This window comes from Chiloscyllium punctatum, chromosome 10 (genome assembly GCF_047496795.1).
Source record: "Chiloscyllium punctatum isolate Juve2018m chromosome 10, sChiPun1.3, whole genome shotgun sequence".
NCBI classification, from domain to species: Eukaryota; Metazoa; Chordata; class Chondrichthyes; order Orectolobiformes; family Hemiscylliidae; genus Chiloscyllium; species Chiloscyllium punctatum.
Genome location: NC_092748.1, coordinates 42,601,102 through 42,625,741, shown reverse-complemented (window position 1 = coordinate 42,625,741; position 24,640 = coordinate 42,601,102). Strand labels below are relative to the sequence as shown.

Genomic DNA, 24,640 nt, shown 5'->3' with positions numbered 1-24,640 from the left:
GTTACTGCTTCCCAAACCTTTTCCCACATGATCCCATTTCCAGGGTTGAAAAATGTGGAGACTCCTCAATGAGGAGCGTCAAAGCAAATGGACAACTGTACAGCTGTTATAACTTAGTGAGAGCTCCAAAGCAACCACTGCTGCCTCAGTTCTCATGATCCCAAGTTTCAGCTTGCAACCACACTTTGGAAAATCCCAGACCTATGATTTGTGGGTGGGATGAATAGTAGCAACATGGAAAACTACTGACATTAGGGATTCTGACTCTGCTATTTCACCCTATTTTGCCCACCTGGGCTGGTTCTAGAAGGAGCTTCAATTCCCTAATTTGATGTCCCCAAAAATCAAACAATCAGTGACAGTGAGGATTTTTGTTCTCTGCACAAAGTTTTGTCTCACTATGGCCTCTTTTGTTCAAAAAGGTATAAAATGAATTGAATACATCACTATCTAATGTTTTGTGTTTGATGAAGGAATTGCAGCTTGCAGGATTATTTTAAAAATAAATACATCTTCTTATCCAGATTTATAGTAGTTATATGTATATTTTGCAAATATATTTGCTGTCATAAAGTTGTGTTCTGGGTGAATTTGTTTGTTGAGCGGATACATGCTAGATTCTCTATCTCATACAGGTAGCCAAAGACTACACATTGTATCTGCAACCAACCCTGATGAAAGCTTTATCAGTGCCAGAGGTTTGCAGTTACTACTTTCAATGGCACCACCTACTGTCACTTGTGCATTGCTATATAATGAAACATAGCAGTCACTGACATGAAAGTAATTGTGTGCTATTTTTAACATCATTGCTGGATGATATTGGGGCAGTGGGCATTAATGGAATCATGAAATCTCAATGGTGCAGCTGCTTCCATTCTGAAATTTAGACAGAAATTTCCCAGCAGTGGGAGATGCTCCAGTAGCAAGCAGATCACAGCAGAGGGCTTTAATTTTGATACATTTGAGATCATCACAAATACAGTGGGAGACGTTTGGTGCAAAAAACCAGTCATCCAAATTAAATTTTTCAATGTCCCTATTATTGGAGGCAAGCCTCCAACTGCTCATCCCAAGACAGCAAGAAACTAAATAGAGTAGTGAACGCAGCCCAATCTATCATTAAAAACAGGCTTCCATTCACTGATCCATCTATAATTCCCACTGCCTTAGGAAATGACCAGCATAATCAAAGCCCCCTCCCACTCCAGTCATACTCTCTGCTATCCTCTTCCATCAGGCAGAAGGTATAAAAGTTTGTATACATGTATGAACAGATTCAAGAATAGCTTCTTCCCTGCTGATATTAGACTTCTTAATTTTAAATTTAATGTGCACTTTCTTGTGCAGTTTTGCTACCATTGTAACATTTTCACTTTGTTCTAATATCCTATGCACTTTGTATGGTATGATCTGCCTGTACTGCATGCAAAACGAAAAAGTTTTCATTGTACCCGACAACAATAAATCAAATCAAATCAAGCCACTGTTCACCAAAAGCATCATGCAGTGTCACTCCAACGTGACAGTGTAATGCTAAGGTTTCTTTGTTATTTGAAGAGGGCAGGTGAGGCATCATTAGCATAATTATTCATTTTGGTATTATGTTGTCACATTAAAGTGTTTATGTACATGAAAATAGGGATAATGGTGTGATTATTCAAAAATAATGCATTAAAAATCTCAGCCAATGTAACCAACTGGCTATCCTTGCAAAACTCTATGTGTGCCACTACTAACAAACATCTCTTTAATATATGTGTGATAATAAGTGATAGAAAAGTCACTGTAGAACTCAGACATCAAGCTTTTCTTTTGGAATCACAATTATTTTTCTGAATTGCACCAAGGAATGAAGTTATTTCTGGCTACCTGTTTTACAATGTGCGCTATTATCTCCTATTGTTGGAAAGCGAGACCTCTAACTCCCTTTTAGTAATTCATTTTATGATCCGTCATCCTTGTGTAATTGTATGCTTTCCTTTACGTTTGACGCCATCTTTAATTTTTTTAGTTAACCACTGATTACTTCAGTAACCACGGAAATTTTCTTTCTTCTTGAAAAGTTTTTACTCTGTGTATTCTGGAATACCCCTTTAAATATCTGTCTCTGTATCTATACTGACCCATCCCCTGACCTAATTTGCCAGATCATTTCATTTAGTGCTGCTTTACACCCTCATATTGTGCTTGTTTAATGAATTTTTACAATACCGGCCTCAAACCCACTCTCCTCTTCTCCAGGAAATGTATTAATGCTATCTTGTTGCATAACACTAGGCCTAGCAATGCCTGCTCTGTTTGGATCTAGTGTGTGGTATTCTAAGAAACAATCCCCAGAACATATCATGAACTCCTCATCTAAGCAACTTTTGCTCATCTGATTTTTCCAGTCTATTTGTAAGTTAAAATCCATCTGCACCCGCCCCCCACCCTACCCATCGATTCTCCTCAGTCGTTTCTGAGAAACTCCCAATTTTGCTTCCTTTGTATAGCACACTATTGTGCTGCTACTTGTTGCATGTGAGGGTTAGACGTTAGGGAAAATGGTCACCATGCTCACTATAGATTTCTTTTTTTTTATCAAGTCTGATCTGTACACAAACAATTTCTAATCTGAATCTCCTGAACATAAATCATCCCCCTCTATTGTGCTAATACCATCATTAGTTAACAAAACCACTCCTTCAACATTTCTAGCTCCCTGTCCATCCTAAGTGTAATGTAGTACCCTTCAATATACAGGCAACAATCTGTCAGCCTGAAGTCACGTCTCTGCAATGGTGAACAGATTGTACTTTGTGCAAATAGAAATAATGATCAGTTCATCTGTTTTATTTTGAATGGTGCAAGAGTTCAGATAAAGAGCTTTTAGTTTTGTCCTTTAATTTTGTAACCTCTGGCCTTACCTGTTGATTCACTTTTCCTCCCTATCCCTTCCTGCCACGTTCTCTTTATCATTTCGCATATTAATACTTTTCTCTCTTGCCTGTCTCGTCTCTGCAGTTTGATAGAAGACATCTCACCAAATTTGAACCCTTTCCCTCACTACTTTACTTTAAAATTCTTTACTTACCGAGTTACGTAATTCACTTGAGTGCTTTCATCAATATGGTTCCGTATAGGCGTCCCAAGAGTAAAGATTCCACTTTACCTCGTATTGATACTGGTGCCCTACACACTGTCATCCATTTCTCCCACACCAGTCTTTTAGCATGAATTCATTCCTCTGGTCTTATTGGTTTTTGCCAATTTCCACATGGTTCAGACAATAAGCAAGAGATTATTACTTTTTTGAGGTTTAACTTTTTAATTGATGCATAGCTCATGTTGACTGTGCAGAACATCTTTGTTGTCCTTCTGATTTGGTTGGTACTTACATGGACCACAATGACTGAGTATGCATCTCCTACCTTAAGTCTTTTTCAATCCTGAGCAGATGGCCTGAACACTGGCAACATCACAGCATTCTGGACTTGCACTCTTTGACACAGCAATCAGTATCAATACCCTTCATTATATTATCTCCTATTACAACAGCATGCCTTTTACCTTTCACTACCTGAATGGCTTCTGGAATCATGGCGCCTTGATCAGTTAGCTTAGCCACCTTTAAGCCCTCTTTTTTATCTAAACATGTCATAAAAATCTCAAAATTAGACTTGATTCACTACAGTGTGGAAACAGGCCTTTTGGCCCAATAGGTTGGAGATGTAGTGGACAGCGAAGAGGGTTACCTCAGATTACAACAGGATCTGGACCAGATGGGCCAATGGGCTCAGATGAGGCAAATGGAATTTAATTCAGGTAAATGTGAGGTGCTGCATTTTGGGAAAGCAAATCTTAGCAGGACTTATACACTTAATGGTAAGGTCCTAGGGAGTGTTGCTGAACAGAGACCTTAGAGTGCAGGGTCATAGTTCCTTGAAAGTGGAGTCGCAGGTAGATAGGATAGTGAAGAAGGCGTTTGGTATGCTTTCCTTTATTGATCAGAGTATTGAGTACAGGAGTTGGGAGGTCATGTTGTGGCTGTACAGGACATTGGTTCGGCCACTGTTGGAATATTGTGTGCAATTCTGGTCTCCTTCCTATCGGAAAGATGTTGTGAAACTTGAAAGGGTTCAGAAAAGATTTACAAGGATGTTGCCAGGGTTGGAGGATCTGAGCAACAGGGAGAGGCTGAACAGGCTGGGGCTGTTTTCCCTGGAGCGTCGGTGGCTGAAGGGTGACCTTATAGAGGTTTACAAAATTATGAAGGGCATGGATAGGATAAATAGACAAAGTCTTTTCCCTGGGGTCAGGGAGTCCAGAACTAAAGGGCATAGGTTTAGGGTGAAAGGGGAAAGATATAAAAGAGACCTAAGGGGCAGCTTTTTCACGCAGAGAGTGGTACGTGTATGGAATGAGCTGCCAGAGGAATGTGGTGAGGCTGGTACAATTGCAACATTTAAGAGGCATTTGGATGGGTATATGAACAGGAACGGTTTGGAGGGATATGGGCTGGGTGCTGGCAGTTGGGACTAGATTGGGTTGGGATATCTGGTCGGTATGGACGGGTTGGACCGAAGGGTCTGTTTCCGTGCTGTTCCTCTCTATGATTCTAAGGCCACACCAACCCTTCGAAGAGAAACTCAGCCAGACCCATTTCCCTCTGACTTATGCACCTAACACTATGTGCAATTTAGCATAACCAATTCACCTGACCTGCACATCTTTGGATTGCAGGAGGAAACCAGAGCACCCAGAGGAAACCCATGCAAACACAGGGAAAATGTGCAAACTCCACACAGAGACAGTCACCCGAAGCTAGAATTGAACCTATGTCCATGGTGCTGTGAGGCAGCAGTGCTAACCACTGAGCCACCATGCCACTCTGGTGTTGAAAATTGAAAATACTGTGGCTGCTGCACTCAAGCCCTCCAGGTATCTGCCTAACCTGCAGTCACACAGCCCTCTCCCTGATACTGATCAAATCTAAAGACCATATCCTAAGGGAAATGACTGCTTCTTTATAGAAAATATCCAGGTAACTAATCCTATTCCTGATGTGTTGCCATATTTGCAGCCTCAGCTCTTAAAATCTCAGCCAAAGCTGCTGAACCCATAAACACTTACTACAAGCTTATTGACCATGGATTGCAATAGTAACCCAGATCTCCCAAATGCTGTAATCATAATGTATTTTAATTAACTATTCAATTATTTATTTCCCCATTTTATCTTAACCCATTAGGTAACAGAAAAATCTTAATCACTTTCCAGATACTCACCAAATATTTAGGTTCTTCCCCTGTCCTAGAGCAAAGATTCACACATATGATGAAAATATTAGAAGCAAAGGAAAGGAGCACCTCCTTTCTCTCTTTGGCCATCCTCTTGTGCATCTAACTCCCAACATTCTGCTCAAAAGTCACATTTGGTGTGAAATCCAGGCAGAGAAAAAAAATGAAAGTTGGTTTCCTTAATGAACTAACTTCAGCTGCTCTCAAGTAAAGTGTTTTTCTGGTTGAAATTTAGAACTTAAACAGCAATTTATACTTAAATATTACATGTGAAATAGAAACAAAATTAGATTTTTGGAAAAAGAGATTAAGATTTCCTATGCTCGCCAAATTCCCAGTTCTCCATTCAAAGACATTTCATGCCAACCTTGTACACTTAACCATGACACAAAGTAACCCCACACTTGATAAGCATCACACCTTCATAGGTTTCCATAGATCTCCATCCTTCGCACCTTCCAAGCCCAGAACCATTTTCATCTAGAGAAACAAGAGCAGCAGATACATGGGAACACCATCAGCAAGTTCCCTCTAAGCCACTCATCATCCTGACTTGGAAATATATCACCATTCCTTCACTGTTGCTGGATCAAATCCTGGACTTCCTTCCCGGAGGAATTCTGACTCCTCCTACATCACCTACACTGCAGCAGTTCAAGGAGGCAGTTCACCATCACCTCTTCAAGCACAACTAGGGTAAGGCAATAAGTGCTGCCCCAGTCAGCAGCACAAACATCCCATGAATGAATAGAAGAAATCTTAAAATAGTTACCTCATAATCTAGTGTATTATTTTAAAGCACTGTAGCCATGTCCTGTGTACAACTCCATAAGTGCTCAATACCTCTGTGCCCTCTGTTCAGGCTACTTTGGGCTGACTGAGAGGTCTCCTTTTCCCATTCAGCAGGCATGAGGAACATCTACCGTTCATTCATAGCCTGGAGGGGAACATATAGGGAGTCATCATTGGTTTTATGGGACCACCCTTGGTCTTGGTCATTCAGCAGCAGATCAACATTCTCTCAACCACAGTGAGCTTGCAGCGTCTGAGGAGAGACTGAGTTAAAGAATGGAATTTGAGTTTTTTTTCACCCCTCCAAACCCTTGCTATTCATAAGGGGAAATCAAACAGGTGAACTCAAAAGGTTCATTCATCCCTGGCAAGGCTCCTGAATAAGACACTGCCAGCACAACAATATAAAAACATAAAAACAAGTTACAATCTGTAACTGCTCTAATAGGCCAATGGATTTAAGTGTCTTCTTGGTCCAAATATTTACCTCCAAACCACTATTAGCTATTTAGCTGCCCTCAAGCCTGTGCCAGGGTGTCTTTAACTGGAGGGCCATGATTGGCTGTGGTCCACAGCCTGACCTTTCTATCCCTGACTATCCTACACTGGACTCCTGTTTGGGCATCCTGCATACTCTCCTCTTACCTTGTTGGTGACCTTTTATAATTAGCAGTAAGATGCTTCGAGAGGCAATATTCAAGTGATTAAACTGCAACCATCCAGCTTCAATTCTTGTCCCCAGTTCAAAAAGCATACTTGGGCAGAATTTTATGAATGCCTGAATTATGTGGGCTATTGTGAAATTTGTGACAGAATTACGCAACATTTAGTGAGGTCTTTCTCAAATGTAAAAAGCAACTCACTGTATCTTTTATGCATTTACTGAGCAGCAAAACAGGTTTCTAACTAGGTGGCAGCAAGTTACCAATTAGGCAGATTATAGTTCACTAAATATCTTATTAACACGGCAAATTTTCCTCATTTACAATTCAAATTCCTATCTCATCAAATGCGCCAAACAAGCTAGGTGTCAAGAATTCTCAACATGGAAGTCAGAATGTGTACCTGGAAACTTCAGCTTGTCACTTCCTCCAAAGGACTCCATGCTGGTTTCAATATGTCAGGACACACTCCATGGGCTGTTCGGCCTCTTGAGCCTGCCCCACCATTCGGGAGGATGATGGCTGATCTGACATTCCTCAGTTCAACGTTCCTGCCCTTTCTACATTACCCTTGATTCCCCAAATGAAGAATCTATGTCTCTCAGCCTTAAATATCCACAACCAGTCTGCACCTACAGCTTTCTGTGGCAAGGAGTTCCAAAGACATTCAACCTTCAGAAGAAATTCCACCTCATCTCAGTAATGAATTGGTGCCTCTTCATTCCGAGATTATGTCCTTTTGTCCTAGATTCTCCATAAAGGGAAACATTCCTCAGCATTTACCCTGTCAAGCTTCTTAAGAATCTTATATGTTTCAATGAGATGACCATTCTGAAGTGAGTTTAACAAGGTCAGCCAGGAGGATCTCATAGAATATGAGCTCCCTGATTGGACCAGATAAAGAGCCCTAATGAGGAAGCCCTCTATCCATGCTAAAACTGTGAGCTCCTATTACCTTTTAACCTTTTACAAGGTATCTTGTCGAACACTTTATGAAAATCCAAATACAATACACCTACTGGTTCCCTTCTATCCACTCTGCTTGAGACGTCCTCAAAAAACTCTTTAATATATTAGTCAGACATAATTACCATTTCATGAAGCCATGATGACTCTTGATTATGATTTTCCAAATGCTCTGCTATGAGGAGTACTTCCTTAAATAATCAATTCCAATACTTTTTCAACAATAGATGCTAGGCTAATCACCCTCCTGCTTTTTGTCTCCCTCCCTTTTTGAAAAGGGATGTCACGTTAGCAGTTTTCCAATCCTCTGGTATTTCTCCAGAATTCAAAGAGTTTTGGAAAAGTATAGACAATACATCCACTGTCTTAGAAGCTACCTCATTTATGGTCCTCGGATGCAAGCCATCATATCCGCAGGACATAAAAATCCCACCTTTCATAAATCCAGGTCCCAATCTGCTAACGGTCAGTAGGAGCCAGTTGCCGTAAGGAGACCTGTAGTTAACACAGGACTATCAAGTTAGTAAAGTTACTGCTGCTCTGAATTTTTCTGCCTGGACAATTTCTGACCAACACTGCAATACCACCTAATAAATGATACATTCATTAATCAGCGCATTGGTGTACTATTCAATGGAAAAATAGATTAAAATTTTCAATGCCCCTATATACTGTGCTATCCAAAACGTTGTTACTGACATCTGCCATACGTTCAAACTGGAAGTTATTCTGAGTGCCAGTAAATTAATATATTTATGGTATACAATTGCTAATTATGTGACATTCTTGGTAAGTTACATAACTTGATATTAAAAGTGGCAAGATGTTGAATTATAAATTCCAGCTTTGATATGTGCACATCGAAGGTGAGTATGCATTGAAGTGAAAAAGCAGTCTGCATTGTAAGCATTGATTGAGTAATAAGTGTGGAATGGATTAACAGGTTGTGAGGTGCCACAGCATAAAGGACCATAAAATCAGTATCAATATGATCTGAAATTTCTACCTGAAGTATGTTGTCATACTCATTTGCTCTGTATATGTGTCATTTCCATTGTCTTATTTGCTAGATATTTACCGACAATTGTATGTGTTGGGAAGCATTTTCAGCCTATTAGCAAGAAACATTACCAACTCAGCATAATCAACATCACGATTTCAAAAACAGAGCAAAAACTCAGTGATGAGTATCTGACCTCCTGGCTTCTTAATACCTGAACCACCTTTAAAAAGACTGAAGAATGATGTAATACTTAGTAAGAAACTCACCTTCTGATTACCAAAGCCTCTACACCAACTGTGTGAGATTGTGATGGAATGTTCTCAAGAAACTCAATACCATCCCGGTCGAATTGGCTTATTTGACTAGCACCCAATCCACCAGTATAAACATTCACTCTGAACACTGATTTATTCTGTACCATTTACAAAAGTGCACTGCAACAACCCACTGGAGTCCTTTGACAACAACTTCCAAACCTATGGACTCCACCACATAGAAGGACAAGGGCAACAGATGTATATAATACCAAAACCTGAAAATTTCCCTCCAAGCCACACACCATCCTGAATAATAAAATAAAAATAAATAATAATAATAATATTCTTGCACTGTCATTAAGACAAATTCCTTGGGCTTCCTTGCTAAAATCGTGAATTGCAGGTGTTTATAGAAGGCTGCTCACAACTACTTTGTCAAGGGCAATAATGAATCAGCAACAAACACTTACACCCACATCCTGTGGAACATTAGAAGAAAGAATAACCACCATCACTGTCTGTACGCATACTGCTGTATCTTCATAAATGCTGGATCAATATACTGTAATTCTTTGTCTGGCATGATTTGTTGGACCAAAGGATCAAAGCAGTTCAAAGAGAAGGACTCAAATGCAGTATTGTCAGTTTTACTCACATGCCAGCAGAAAACAAACCAAAAAGATTTTCTTGTTTCAAATTGTGAAACCTACCTCCTAAGATTTAATACTGCATTCATTTTTTTTCAGTAGCAATGTCGCCTCAAATATTAAAATTGTGGCCCCAAAGATCTATTTGTTGTATTCCATACTAGTGGTGACCTATGCATCTAACTTGTCGTTCTGCACAAATATTCATTATGCAGCTAAATCAATACATTTCCAATTTTATGGCTTTTAAGCTGCAAGCATAGTTGTACAGAACCGTTATTGCCAGGATATCATGATGATTGACTTCTCAGGTCTTTTTTGTCTTAATAAAATTGCATACAAAGGAATTGCTTGTTTCAAAACTGGGTTCAGCAAATACAATAACAGGTCATAGGATGCCAGTTAAATATAACTACACACCTATTTATTCAATAGAACTAAAATGTGATCCTAACTTTTGATTTTGTTCTAACTGAAATGAGCTGGTTAGTTATACCCTGTAATAAAGTTGACACTATCTTGCAATAGCAAGTTAGCTCTACAATGAAGAAAAAGTTGCTATGTGATTTCACAGCAAGCCTTATGAAGCCATCGTTGGAAGGATACTCTTAGATCCAGCAGGAAATTATTAGCTTGCAAAAGGTTCATTAGGATCTGACTGAATAACATGATATATTTGCCTATATTTGTCTATCCTGTATTTGATGAGTCATCAATCGAAACTGTAGGAGTTTAAAATTCGCTATGGACTTACATTGTTTAACATTTTAGTATAAAACAAAATCAATCTATCATAGTTGCTTACTCATTTATTTGAATGCCCTGGAAATGTCGAAGCCTATGAATTTGCAAAGAGAAAAATGTTCCATTTCTTCTAGATCAGAGAATGGTTGTTGTGTGGAATGAAATTCCAGTTAAAGTGGTGAATGTGAGTACAGTTACAACATTTAAAAGACATTTGGATAAGTACATGAATAAGAAGTGTGATATGGACCAAAAACAGGCAGGTAGGACTAGTTTAGCTTGGGATTAAGGTCAGCATCATCTGGTTCAACTAAAGGGTCAGTTTCTATTGATGACTATCATGTAATTTTAAACGTAAACTATATTTTTACTTTAGATTATTGATTAATTTAAACAAAATTAATCTGATTTACTATTTGCACATGATCATTTATAAAGTTAAGACAGATGATTACAGGATCCAAAGCTTCCAAAAAGAGTAGCTTGGAAAAGAATACAATTTGACAAATGCCTGTTAAATGCTTCAACCAAAATTTTGACATTCTCTGCTACTGTAGATGACTCTTTATGAAGAAGAAACAATGGTTTTTAATAGCTAGCTAGCTGCACTGAAGATCAGAATTGAATATCCATGAGAATTAAAAAGTGTTACAATGGAAACACAAAGTCATTATTAGTACAGCAGCACACAGTTAACATAAGCTATGTGTGTGTCTTGGGAAGGTTCAAACACTTTAACAACATCTTATGCCACCATCTTAAAAAAAGGCAACTAAGCATCAAACAGAAATCACCGTATTTAGCTCCAATAGAAATATTCACACAAAATCATCCATACGCTTGGATGTGGCTGTATTTTTATGAACCTTAATCTTGAATCAAGCCTCACACCTCCACATCCAACTCTGAATACTCTCCATTCCCATACATATTAACTGCCATTATTACCAAAATTCTCAAGAATTGATTTGCTGCCTCCAGACTTCACTTTTCCACAGCTTTTCTCATCAACCTTACAAATCTGCCCACCAAAACCTGAACTTATCCAATGGTTTGGTAGTCACATCAATACTAAAGCAATTTCAGATTGCTTGTCTTCCAGTACTAGTTATCTCCAATGATCATAATATTTGCACTTACTTGTTAATTCACCAACATTCCACACTGTTGGGAAACTTATCTAATCTAATCATATCCTAATATGGCCTTCTGCAGCAATTGGCTCTGACACTTACAACAGGTGTCTTCCATTCTTCCAAATCAGGACATTTCATCCCTCTGCTCTGCATTAATGAAAATGTCTTCATTGATGGTTAACAAGGGAAATAAGAGATATTGTCTGATCCAAAGAAGAAGCCTACAGATTGGCCAAGAAAAATAATTGGTCAGAGGATTAGCAGCAGTTAAGAATTCAGCAAAGAAGGACTAAGGGATTAATTAAGAAGGTGAAAATACAGAATGAAAGTAAGCTTGCAGGGTACATGAGGACTGACATTAAGAGTTTCTATGGATATGTAAAAATAAAAGAGATTGATGAAGACAAAATGTAGGTCCCCTATAGACAGAAACAGGGGAATGTATGACAGGAGACAAATAAATAGTTGAACAACTGAATGCATGCTTCACAAAAGAGGACAAATCAAATACCAGAAATGTTGGAGAATGCACATTTAGTGAGGGGGAGAATCTGAGGAAGATCAATGTTAGTAGAGAAATGGTGCTGGGAAATTGTTGGGATTGAAGGTGGATTATCAGGCTCCAGGGCCTGATAATCTACATCCCCGAGTAGATAAGTGGATTTAGAAATGGTTGATACATTGGTGGTCATCTTCTAGGATTCTACAGTCTCTGGAACAGTCCCTGAAGATAGCTGATATCACTCCAATATTCAGAAAGGGAGGTGGAGAGAAAACAGGGAATTATAGTCCACTAAGCCTAAAAGTGGTGGTGGGGAAAATTCTTGAAACCATTATCAGGGACTTGATAACAGAGCATTTAGAAAACAGTAGCAGGATCAGTCAGGAGCCAGCATTGACTTATGAAGGTGAAATTCTAAGAAGAAGTAACTAGTAGAGTTGACAAGAGGAGCCAGTCTATGTGGTATATTTGGATTTTCAGAAAGTGTTTGACAAAGTCCCAGATAAGAGATTATTACGCAAAATTAAAGCACATGAGATTGGGGGAAAGTGTGTTAAGATACATAGAAAACTGGTTGGTAGAGAGGAAACAAAGAGTAGGAATTAATAGATCCTTTTCAAATTGGGGCGCCATAGGATTTGGTGTTGGGACCTCAGCTATTCAGAGTCAAAAGTGTTGTGCTAGAAAAGCAAGTCAATCAGGCAATATCAGAAGAGTAGGAGAGTCAACATTTTGAGCATAAGCTCTTCATCAGGAATGAGGAGTCCCTTATTCCTGATGAAGAGTTTAAGCTCGAAATGTCACTCTCCTGCTCCTCGGATGATGCCTGACCGGCTCTGCTTTTCCAGCACCACACTTTTCAACTCCGATCTCCAGCATCTGCAGTCCTCACTTACCCCAGCTATCCACAATATATATTAATGATTTGGATGAAGGAACAAAATGTAACATCTCAATGTTTGCAGATGATACCACGTTGGATGGGAGGATGGATTGGGATGAGAATGCAGAGATCCTTCAGCATGATCTGGACAGGTTGGATGAGTGGGCAAAACAATGGCAGTTGCAATATAATTTGAATAAATGTGAGGTTATTCACTTTGGAAGCAAAAACAAAGAGGCAGATTACTACCTGAATGACTGTAAATTGGGAGACTGGAGTATGCAGCAGCACAACCTGGGCATCCTTGTGTACCAGTTGCTGAACGTAAGCATGCAGATGCGGCAGGCGGTAAAAAAAGGCAAATGGTATGTTGGCCTTTCTTGCAAGAGGTTGTGTGCAGGAACAGGGACGTGTTGTTGTAGTTATACAGGGCCTTGGTGAGGCCACACCTAGAATATGGTGTGCAGTTTTGATCTCCTTTTCTGAGGAAGGATGCCCTTGCTCTCAAGAGAGTGCAGCGATGGTTTACCAGGCTGATTCTGGGGATGGCGGGCCTGAGAGGTTGACTAGGTTGGGATTGTTTTTGCTGGAGTTCAGATGAATGAGGTGGGATCTCAGATAAACTTAAAATTCTAACAGTAGATGCAGGGAGGATGTTCCCAATAGTGGGTGTCCAGAACTTGGGGTTACAGTCTGAGGATTCAGGGTAGACTTTTTAGGATGGAGATGAAGAGACATGTCTTCACCCAAAGAGTGGTGAACCTGTGGAATTCACATAGGAAGTAGTTGATGCCAAAACATTGAATGTATTCAAGAGGCAGCTAGATTTAGCACTGGAAGTGAATAGGATTGAAGGTAATGGGGGGGGGAGGGAAGCAGGATTAGGCTATTGAGTTGGACGATCAGCCATGATCATGATGAATGGTGGAGCAGGCTGAAAAGGGCCAAACAGCCTCCTCCTGCTCCGATCTTCTACGTTTCTGTATTTCTAACTGATCTCTGAACTTTCTCCCTAAGCCCCTCCATCTTGCTTACCTTCAAGATTCTACTCAAAACATACTGCGTTGAATTGAATTGAAATTACATTCACGTGCACCGAGGCACAGTGAAAAGCTTTGTCTTGTGAGCAATACAGGCAGATCATATAGTTAAATAGCCCATAGATAGGTAAATAATAGAGAAACAGCAGCACAGGTACAGGCAAATGTTAAGAGTTTGTGAGTCCATTTACTATTCTAACAACAGTAGGGTAGAAACTGTTTTGAAACTGTTTGATGTGTAATGAGTCACGTTCCCTAACTCTTTGAATCCATGGTCTGGTTTCCCTAAAATGAGGTGTCCAGCTGCATTTAATGTCACTTTATGCAAACTATTTCATGCAATGTGTCCTACTTTTGTAAGACCTTGACAGATAATTATCATGAAATTTTTTATTGTTTTAGCTTCCCTACCTGATGAAAAACTGAAAGAACTGTGGAACCTGGAAATCAAACAAAAGCAGAAGTTGCTGGAAAAGCTCAGCAGGTCTGGTGCCATCTGTGAAGAGATCAACATTTCAGGTCCAGTTCTGAGGAAGGGTCACCAGACTTGAAAACTTTGATTTCTCTTCACATATGCTGCCAGACTGGCAGAGCACTTCCAGTGACTTCTGTTTCTGTTCCCTATCTTACTGTTGTACTTCATTATCAGGCTATCAGAAGCATTGGAACAAAATGAACTTTAATGAGGTTGTATTGATAATTTTATTGGTAGTTGTTTTTAAATTACAGCTAGCTCTTTATTTTTTAAATTTGTGTTAATTTTCAGATGCATTGTTACTAAGAATGTTTAACTTCTATGCATTTTAAAAATCCTTCAAACAATTAGGAAGTGAACATTTCTAGATTACATGTTAGGCTGTTCAGATAAATATAAGAGATGAACAACTTACAGTTCTTGAAGCATCCTCCTTTGCTAAAATCACATCTAATTATTTATCTCATTTGTTTTGGGAGAGATGGGGGGAGCTCTGTGCTGCATGCTGCCACATTTGTAGATGAAACAATAGTGACTGCATTTCAAAAGTCAGGAATTGGCTGTGAAGCACATTGGAATGTCTTGGGGGTAGTGAAAGTGGATGTACAAAAAAAAAGTGATTGATGTAAATGAAAAAATTGTTACTTTAATATTACATTTGAATATTCTAAAAACATTAAAATGCATTTCCTGATACATTGTAGAAAGTTCAGTCTTCTGGATTTCCCTTCTTTATTGAACATAAATCAATGTCCACTCACCAGATGTTTGATTTGATTGAGTTAGTCTTCCTCTGCTACTTTCATACTTAAGCAACAAAATAAAATTTAAGCGACAGAACACACTTTTTAAAATGATTTTCGAATATCCTTTAACTCACCACAATCATCTCTCAAAGTATTACAACAGTAAGATCTTTCTCATGGCACAACATTTTGAATAACGTGGAAAAAGTTTAAGATTAATCTTTCCTTTGGCAATTTCCATTTAGTGTTTTTTTTTGCATGTAGTGTATTGTATTTCCCTTTAAATACCAAAACATCCTATTTATTGTTGTATGTAGTGATATTAAAATCGGGAAGCAGAACTTAAATGTGAAATAAATGTAAACACTTTTTTTTGGAATTTCAAATAATAAAATCATAAATTAAATGGTAACTGATTAATTTTACAAATGTCTTACGGACACCAAATGCTGTTACGCGATGGAACTAATCGAATATTTATCCTCTGTTTTCACTGCATGGTTCGAACCCATCTCGGCTTTTTTTGCCCTATCCAAATGTTCAGAATTCTATCCCCGGGGAGGTAATTGCTGAGAAGTAGGATCATACAACTTAAAATACATGAATAATCACCATATCATTTTGCCATACTGCCATTTAACATCAGCCCATATTCATCCTTCGGACTGAAGTGATGTCACGTCAAATGCAGGAAAAGGAAACCTGCAATGTGCCGACTCAAACCTGAGAACTGAATGTCAGCTAAACAACAATGGTACTGTTATTTGTTCCTCTTTCTTCTAAAAGCTCTAAATATCTAAACAAAACAGAACTAGAGTCTATCCATTTTTTGCAGCAGCAGCATTTATAAACTGCTTGTTTTCAATTAGAACATTTTGACGCAGGCTTTCTATATACCTAATTAAGTTTTGTGGGTGGTAATCATCATATATGTGCTCAATGGATATTCCAATCTTACTTACTATCGAATTCGTTGTTTATCCATTAAATCTGTAATAAATTTCACCCAATTTAATCCATATTTCTATGTCTCATTATTTTGATCCAATAGCAAACATATTAAGTGGACAATTAAAATTAGGGACATGATAGAACACTTTATTGTTGTATTCGCTTTAACCCTTTTTTTTGAAAGGAATGCTGCTGCATAATAAAACAAACGAAATTTATGAAGAATGGGACAATGTGAATTACTTACTGTGCGATAACAATCTTGAGTCCATTGCTCAATGCCCTATTCAAACAAAAGCCTGCATACTGGATGTTTTCAGCAATTTGCAATGGCAGCAATTGTACAGAAAAATATATTTTTTCTTTAGTTTATCGTTATATAAATCAATAGTATAATTTTTTAAAACATCCGAATTAAGCCAGAATCTGCGCTCCTTTGAACCTACATCCTTCTGAACAAGGATGCAACATATTGGGATTGACTACGGCTGGTTGACAAACAGGACTCAGAATCCTTTATCTCCGGAGGTGCATCTGTCTGCTTGCTACGTCAAACGTAACAGTCCCATAGATGCATATATGGTTTACGGCCTCGGATAATTATAAATGTTGCTTTTAAAGAAAATATCTATAAAGGTAAGCTATCCCAATGTAAAACGAGAATTTCAAAAAGAATTAATGAAACTATTTCAAGGTTAGAATAACAAGGAGGTTCGCTTGAGATCTTGTCCCAAGAAACACACTTCATATACGTTACTATATTCGCTAAAACACGAGTATAGTCCTAACTATCTACGAAGGAAAGTAATTGTGAAAATTGTTGTTTTTTTTAAGATTAATAACTAAGTATTTACCTCAAAGAGTAAACGTTGACCAGTTTTTTAGAACTCTAAATGTAACTGATTTGGAATCTCTCTACGTGATATTTTAACATTTACCTACATTATCCTTGACTGCATTGAAAGAATGCCGTTGTAAAACAAACGCTTTGAAACACTGACGGTTGCTATATAAATGCAGACTCTTTTATTAATCAGTGCACTTCACTTCGGTATTGCAATACTGGACAAACCCTTTAAACTGATATTGGCGATTAGCATTTATGTTCAAAAACGTGGCAGTCATTTTGTTTTACTGCTGTGAATATGATCAAATCACGTCCAAAAGGATGGTTCTGATTAAATGTAAACTAGATAACCAGACTTTGCTTGCAATAAGTTGTGATACCAATGGTCTTCTTATTGCAGCTATAGCGATTTTACCAACTTATCAGACCACAGAATACCAGTTATATGTTTATCTGCACTCTAGTAAATCAGATATTTAACGAATTTAATTCGCCTGCAGTAGGCCCCTACTCGGTTTGGAGCAGTGACTTGCACAGTAAAGCGTCAAATAATGATTTCAAATATGTTTTCAGAAAATCTTATCATTATTGGTTGCGATTAATGCAGTAGGAGAGAGGCCGCTAATTTATTTTTTTCGGGAACGTTAGAGTCCAACATACTCTGCTCTAGTTCCACTTGACAGTTCACAAGTGATGTTTACAGTACACGGTAAGCTGATACATTCCTAAACTCTAGTCATAAAACTATATAAGCTTTCACAACGTGGTTTCATGATTTCCCGTTTTTCACAGCTTTATATTAACACGTTTTTAAACAGTGGCCATCCGTGTATGTATGAGAATTGATTTTAGTAGCCTAGAAATCAAGTATAATTAAATTACTTTAACCTAAATAAATAAAACGTTGTAACACATTCCAAGTGGAGTGCATGGCTCATTATTGACATTTTCTCGTGTTCCCTTCTGAGTAGCACACTTAACTTACATAAAGTGTATAATGTCGATTAAGTTAATAAGAACTGCGTAGGTGATTTGTCAAGCTATTTAAAACAATTTACTTGGGAAGAATGTTCTTGTGAGTCTAAATATATGTCTTGCAGTGTCCCATCAATAATTTCCACTTCCAATCCTCTGTCCCAAATAAAGACATCTAAGTGAAGTATGATTTACCACCTTACTTTCTATGTGCAAGTTGGAGTTTTCAAAATACGTCTTTGCTTTCTCTCTTTGGGAGCAGTTACTTCACTTGAGTGGTTGGCAAGGATATGGTTCTGAATTAAGCCAACGGCGCCCTTCGATTCCAAATCTGGCTGAACAACTTGGGACCTGCCTCCTCGCCTTGGACGGCAATGACAAAAACTGCCATGAAAAACCTCAGAATGAAACATTAGTGGACAATGAACCGAGGAGTTGCTAACAGGCCGAGCTCTCATAAATTATTTTCTCTCTATCAGCAGGGTATAAAGTGCTTCCTTCCAATATTGAACATTTAAGGCAAAACGAGCAAGTTCTATGTTCCATTTCGTGTTTCCGAGTTTACAATACCGGACAGAAATTTAAAATACCGGTGTACATTGACAAAGCCAAAAAAAGACTTTAAAAGGTTGCAGAAAAATACATTACTATTTTGCTCCTAACAAGTGTACTTTGAAGTGAAAACTAATAATCCTTTTTTGTGACGATATGTTTGATCCTTGGACAGTAGGACGTTTAACGAATCCTAAACTATTGTACTAATCAAATGGTTTCACTTTGTCCCTAGACTTCTGGTGTAGGCCAATAGCTGGTCTCAATTCGCACAATACGATTCAGATCACTGATCATTTTAATAGCTGCTAAAACTAAAACTTTTACATACATTTGGATTAATTTTTTTCACTCTTGATATAAAGAACTCACATGTCAACAGTTTGGCAATACTGGATGACCACTAATTGCATTTGTTCAGATACACTACCATGACATCCATTTATTTAATAATTACACAAGTCTGGTTATAAACTGGCACTCGAGCATTTCGTGATCTAACATATAGGAAGCTCGGACGTTAATAGTTCAGTATTAAGTCTGGATGAGAGTGAAAGTCAAAGAAACAAAGTCAACATTAAACCAAACGTTGGAATGGCCATAATAAGTATATTTTCTGATCATCAGCTACATATTTATCGTTCAACTAATTTCAATGCCCTTGATCCAAACTGTAGTCCCTTTTCGAAGTGCCCTTACCTGTTTTTCAACGCAACAAAATTACACCCTTTCAAAAAGATTTGGTTAACCATTATTTTGTCACATTCTTTCATCCTGTAGTACTCTAGCTATTAACCCTTCAGTATCATCTTCGTTTCTTGCCGCAGATTTTAATCAAAGTCCCTGGGGAAAACATAGCCAAAATTGAAATTCATACTCCACGAGAAAAAGACCCATATTCAAAATTGAAACGTCTAGATTGTGACTCCATTATACGTCTTTTTAACCGTACAATTTTGTTTTAACCTGGTCATAGTATGTGATTTAGAAGAACGTATTTAAACATGGACGTACTTGGTGGCACAAATAATTGACATCCTGATCCCCCAGGGGTCTTGGGTTTGAATTCAACACACACCAATAATGCCTCTGCCAGTTAACTTGGGTTTGGAGTCTTAATTAATTCCTAATGAATACAAGTCCATGAGGTTAACCAAATTATCCATAATGCATCAGCAAATACCAGCGGTGTATTCAACTATCATTAAAGGCGTCCGGCATACTAAATAAAAAGTAAAATATTACAATGATGCAGAATAATCTGCTCTTGTCAATTGAGATTGGAAGGGAATTCTTTTGCATCCTGACACTCTTCTGCCTTGCATGCGAATGCTTGATCCTGACAATAATGATAGAACTGGGAAATATCCATTCTCCCCGTCCAATTTACTCTCCCCATCCAAGAACATTAAGAACAATGCAAACATTACCACTCACTTCTTTATCTCAAAATATTATCAAATATTATCAAAATCAAAAGATTTTTTCCCTTCATCAGCTACATTACTGTAACTCATGCAATCTCGAGGAAGTGCATAAATTCCCCCTGTTGACAACAGTGATTGCTCTATAATATGAAAAACCCGCTGGATCGCCATGCTCCAACACTTAATGAAGTGAACCATCACTCTAAATCATAAATCAAAATGTTCTAAACATATGCGTTGTATTGCGTTTACTGCTAGCTATAGATATTGAAGCTTACAAGATTTTACAGAATAACGTGCTTACATTTAAACACGAAGTCCTTCAGGACGGTTCTGTAAAATATTCACGATAATGACAAGGCCATAATTAACATTGTCACAGTAGTTATACACGATGCTAACTTGAAAAAGTGAATACTTAAGAAGTTAATCACGCCTGAGTATTTTTGAATATTTATTTTGAAACGAAATAGAAAATATTTAAATTAATCATAGGGCAAATTAGCTTTTAGACCACTAAAGGAACATATAGTTTGCTGTTTGCACATGAACCTGATCAATAGGTATATACCTTGGAACATTAATTGTTCACTGTCGGCCTGAAAAGTGCATTTAGGGCTCTTGTCGCACAATAGTAGTGTCCCTGCCTCTGCCAGGAGGCCCAAGCTAAGTCTCACCTACTCCAGAAGCGTGTCATAACATAATTGCACAGGTTGATTAAACATTTCTAAAGGGCGCATTTTGATGTACTCGTTTTAAATCATGAACGTTGTTTCTAAATCAAAATAAATAGTCTAATATACGTCACCAATAACAAAACTAGCCACAAATAGGTGATTAGATTTGACCATTTAAGATGCTTATCGTAGATTTTACACTCGGCCCAAATGATTTAAGATTTAATTATGTCATTCCTGCCATTTGGCCCACACATTATCATAGAATATGGTCTCAATAGCTATCCATTATAAACTACAGTCGTTTGCCATTTGTAATTCCTGAGAGTTTAACATTGGCGGTTGATTTATTTACTTGCGAATGGATATTCTTATTCTCAGGATATATTATTGAATGTTTCAGGTAGCAACAATGTCAAACTAGCTTTGTTAAAAGGTCAACTGGGACAACTGCGCATATTTAAAATATTGGGACAAAAGAAATACAGCGCTGAAAAGTATTAAATCAATCGAGGCCTCAGTAAGTCCGACTGAAATAAAAAGAGTCAACTGGCGCTGTATAACTAATCGTTTAATATCATTGAATAGGTGCTGCTTTATAAAAATGAAACATGGACTTGACATTATCGTACTTAAAATGGTTTGCCGTACTTTGTGCAGAAAAAGATTGCCGATTTTTAATAGTTACAATGACCTGCGCAGGTTTTCCTCCCCTCCTTTAATATACCTAACACTTAATTTAAAAATATCGCTCCAAAACAGTTATTTTTAAGAAAATGATCTATTTTAGTAACCTACATTTAATAGTCTGCGCTGTATTTTACATCACAGTGAGTAAAAAAAAAACTTTTAGGTCTATTCAGTCATCTCTAACAGTACAGTTAAACGTTAAAAATAAATTATAAAATTTAGTCCAACAGCATGATGATATTTCCAGAATTTAAAGTTTGCGTTACACTGACCGCATTGTTCTTATGTTTAGACCGTTCACTAAAGATAGCTAAATAGATAACATTCAGGCGGTTGTCAGAAACAACTAAATAAAACAGAGACCATCAGTGCATAAAGTATTAGAGCTCCCCGTTGTAGCAACTAAAGGACTTCCAGTCAAGCATAACATACTCGGCAATTCCAAACCCGTATCATCAACAACAATAACAAAGTAGGCTAATCAAGGACTGAAATTTGCCCTTCTCTGAAACAACTAATAATGGATTGCAGAATGTACTGCCTGGCGTTACAAACTTCATACAAGCAATTCTTTATCATAGCTTGTCTCCTATAAGACTGTACTCCAGAAGTCCGCAACTTATTGCCATATTCCACACTGCATGTTGGTATGTACTGTAAAGGATATTGTTCTAGTTTCTTTCCAAGCAGTCGAGGAAATCATATCAACATCCCTCCCCCAGCCCCCACACCCATGATTTATTTTAATCGTGTAGTCAAGACCGTCAGCCGAAGCATTATTCATTATTTTACTTTGAATCTTTGTGAACTGGATGCATCTAAAGAATAATTCGAGAAGTGTGGTAATGACAGTAAACAAACCTTTAAACAATACAGCAAATATTAGCACTCTGAACATCTACAGCATTGTTCATCATTCATAGGTGTGTAGCAAATATTTTGTATTCGAAAACGATGCAGGTTAAGCACGTACACACTATGCTCTTCACTTGTACCTCGAAGTGTGCAGCTAGGACATTTCAGTGGTCTGTTTTGACTCGAAGCACAATAGAGACGAACAGAGTTTAGTTGCGTCTTGACTGGTCAGGGGAAAAAAACTACCACATTTTGCGAACTACTTACCAATGCCCCGCGATATTGGCCGATTTCAGCATTATCATTACTGTTTAGCAGCAACTTTACACACCGCCATCTCTATAACACAGCAGTCAACACCAAGTCAATTCTGTCTCTGATTCATCCAATTCGAGAATTTCATCGTTCCTATTTGCATCAACTCAACAACTACTGGGAAGCTTTTACTGCAATACGGTGTTGCCATTTCCAGCATTGCTCTCCAATCGGCTGAAATATTTACTCAATGCAAAGCTAACGAGCACCGACACATTTCTACAAATCTCTGCCCACCTTGATTAATTTTGTGATGTGGGATTATAAACATTTTGAGGAAGTGTCTCACTGAAGAAATAATTAGACCATATAATATGATTTAATTACAATGTAGTCATAGTTCACAATCATTGGTGTGTTGATATATTTTTAACATGTAGATGGTCATTCACTCAAATTATTGTATTCAAGCACTGGACGAAGCATTATGTAGTTTTGACTCTAATATTGCAACCATCCTGTAAATGCACCCAAATCTATATATTATAATTGGATGCCAGAAGCACATGCCCCTGTGTAAGTGGAATCGCCTCTTTGAATAACGTGTAATTATCCCATTTGTCGGGGAAGGGGGGTGGAATTGTGAATAGTAAAAGCTGAAAGTATTTTCGAAATTATACTGTTTATCATTCCATTCTATCTATGTGTTTTGGACGGGTGCGAATGTTAAAAGTTATTCTACACTACCTTGTAAATAATCGGTAGGATGAATGGAGACATTTTTGTGGAATTTTGACATAATTTGCTGACTTGTTAACCAAAAATCCTTATGTTCAGAATGCAGGAATCTATGTGTTTGGAGCCAAATAAGAAGATAAGCATATTATGAATGGACTTAAACATTTCTTTACAGCAAATAATACAGGAACGAAAACCGAAAATAATGGAACTACTCAGCAAATCTATCAGCGTCTATGAAGGGGAAAACAGAGTTGACATTGCAGGTCAAGGGCCTTTCTGCAGAAGGACTTTTTTTTAAATTAGAGTGAACTCCAGCATAATATGTTGATTGAAAGAGGTACGTCGACTTGCATCTTTACTTGCATTAAGATCCTGTCATTTATTCGTAGACATTTTTTTTGAAGATGCTCTTCATTACCCATCAGACCCTATTACGGTCGGTTTATCTGTTAATTCTGCGACTCAAAAGTAATGTCAAAATCGACAAATGGAAGAGTGTTACTATATGCACAGTAGTCCATCAAAGGTCCGTGTGAATAACACATTTTCAGATATCCGTTGTTTAGATATTTGCTAATCAACGCGTTCCGGCATTTGAGGCATGTTGGACTTGAACCCAGGCCTCCTGGCTCAGAGGTAAGGACATTATCACTGTACCGCAAGGGCCACAATATCCATCATTTATTGGGTGTTAATCAAGCATAAACAAATTGGATAAAAGCAAAGTACCAATGCCGGAGATCCATAATAGAATAAAATCAACAGAGTTCTGGAGAAATTCAGCATGTCTGAGCATCTTGCAACAAGAAGCGGTTTAGTTTTGAGTGCAGTATGACCTTTTCAGAATAAATTGGATGTTTCAGAGGAAAATAAAGAACAAAAACTGTTTAGTAACAAATGGGCCTTGTAATTTGAGTGGTGTCAAAATATGGCTCAGAGTTGGAGTGACCGGATAACCCAAGAGGTTGGTTGAATGTTATTTCTTTTTTTTCCAAACCTATTTTAGCAATGCCAGAGAACTAAGTAATCCGTAAGCAATGATACATTACACATTCTATGACTCTGACATCACCACTGGTACCCAGCTCTCATTTGGTTCCATTGATTGCCACATAGAGTCATAGAGATGTTCAGCATGGAAACAGGCCCTTCAGTCCAACCCGTCCATGCCGACCAGATATCCCAACCCAATCTAGTCCCAACTGCCAGCACCCGGCCCATATCCCTCCAAACCCTTCCTATTCACATACCCATCCAAATGCCTCTTAAATGTTGCAATTGTACCAGCCTCCACCACATCCTCTGGCAGCTCATTCCATACACGTACCACCCTCTGCGTGAAAAAGTTGCCCCTTAGGTCTCTTTTATATCTTTCCCCTCTCACCCTAAATCTATGAACTCTAGTTCTGGACTCCCCGACCCCAGGGAAAAGACTTTGTCTATTTACCCTATCCATGCCCTTCATAATTTTGTAAACCTCTATAAGATCACCCCTCAGGCTCTGACGCTCCAGGGAAAACAGCCCCAGCTTGTTC

At 38.1% G+C, this 24,640-nt stretch overlaps 1 long non-coding RNA gene across 1 annotated transcript in view; it reads right to left on the bottom strand.

Annotated features, from left to right (window-relative positions):
• Positions 1 to 22,478, bottom strand: part of LOC140481790 (uncharacterized) — a 57,397-nt gene extending 34,919 nt beyond the window's left edge. The window contains exon 1 of the long non-coding RNA XR_011961603.1: positions 22,377 to 22,478. This is a non-coding gene — a long non-coding RNA (uncharacterized lncRNA). The remainder of the gene's footprint in view (positions 1 to 22,376) is intronic.
• Positions 22,479 to 24,640: the final 2,162 nt, after the last annotated feature.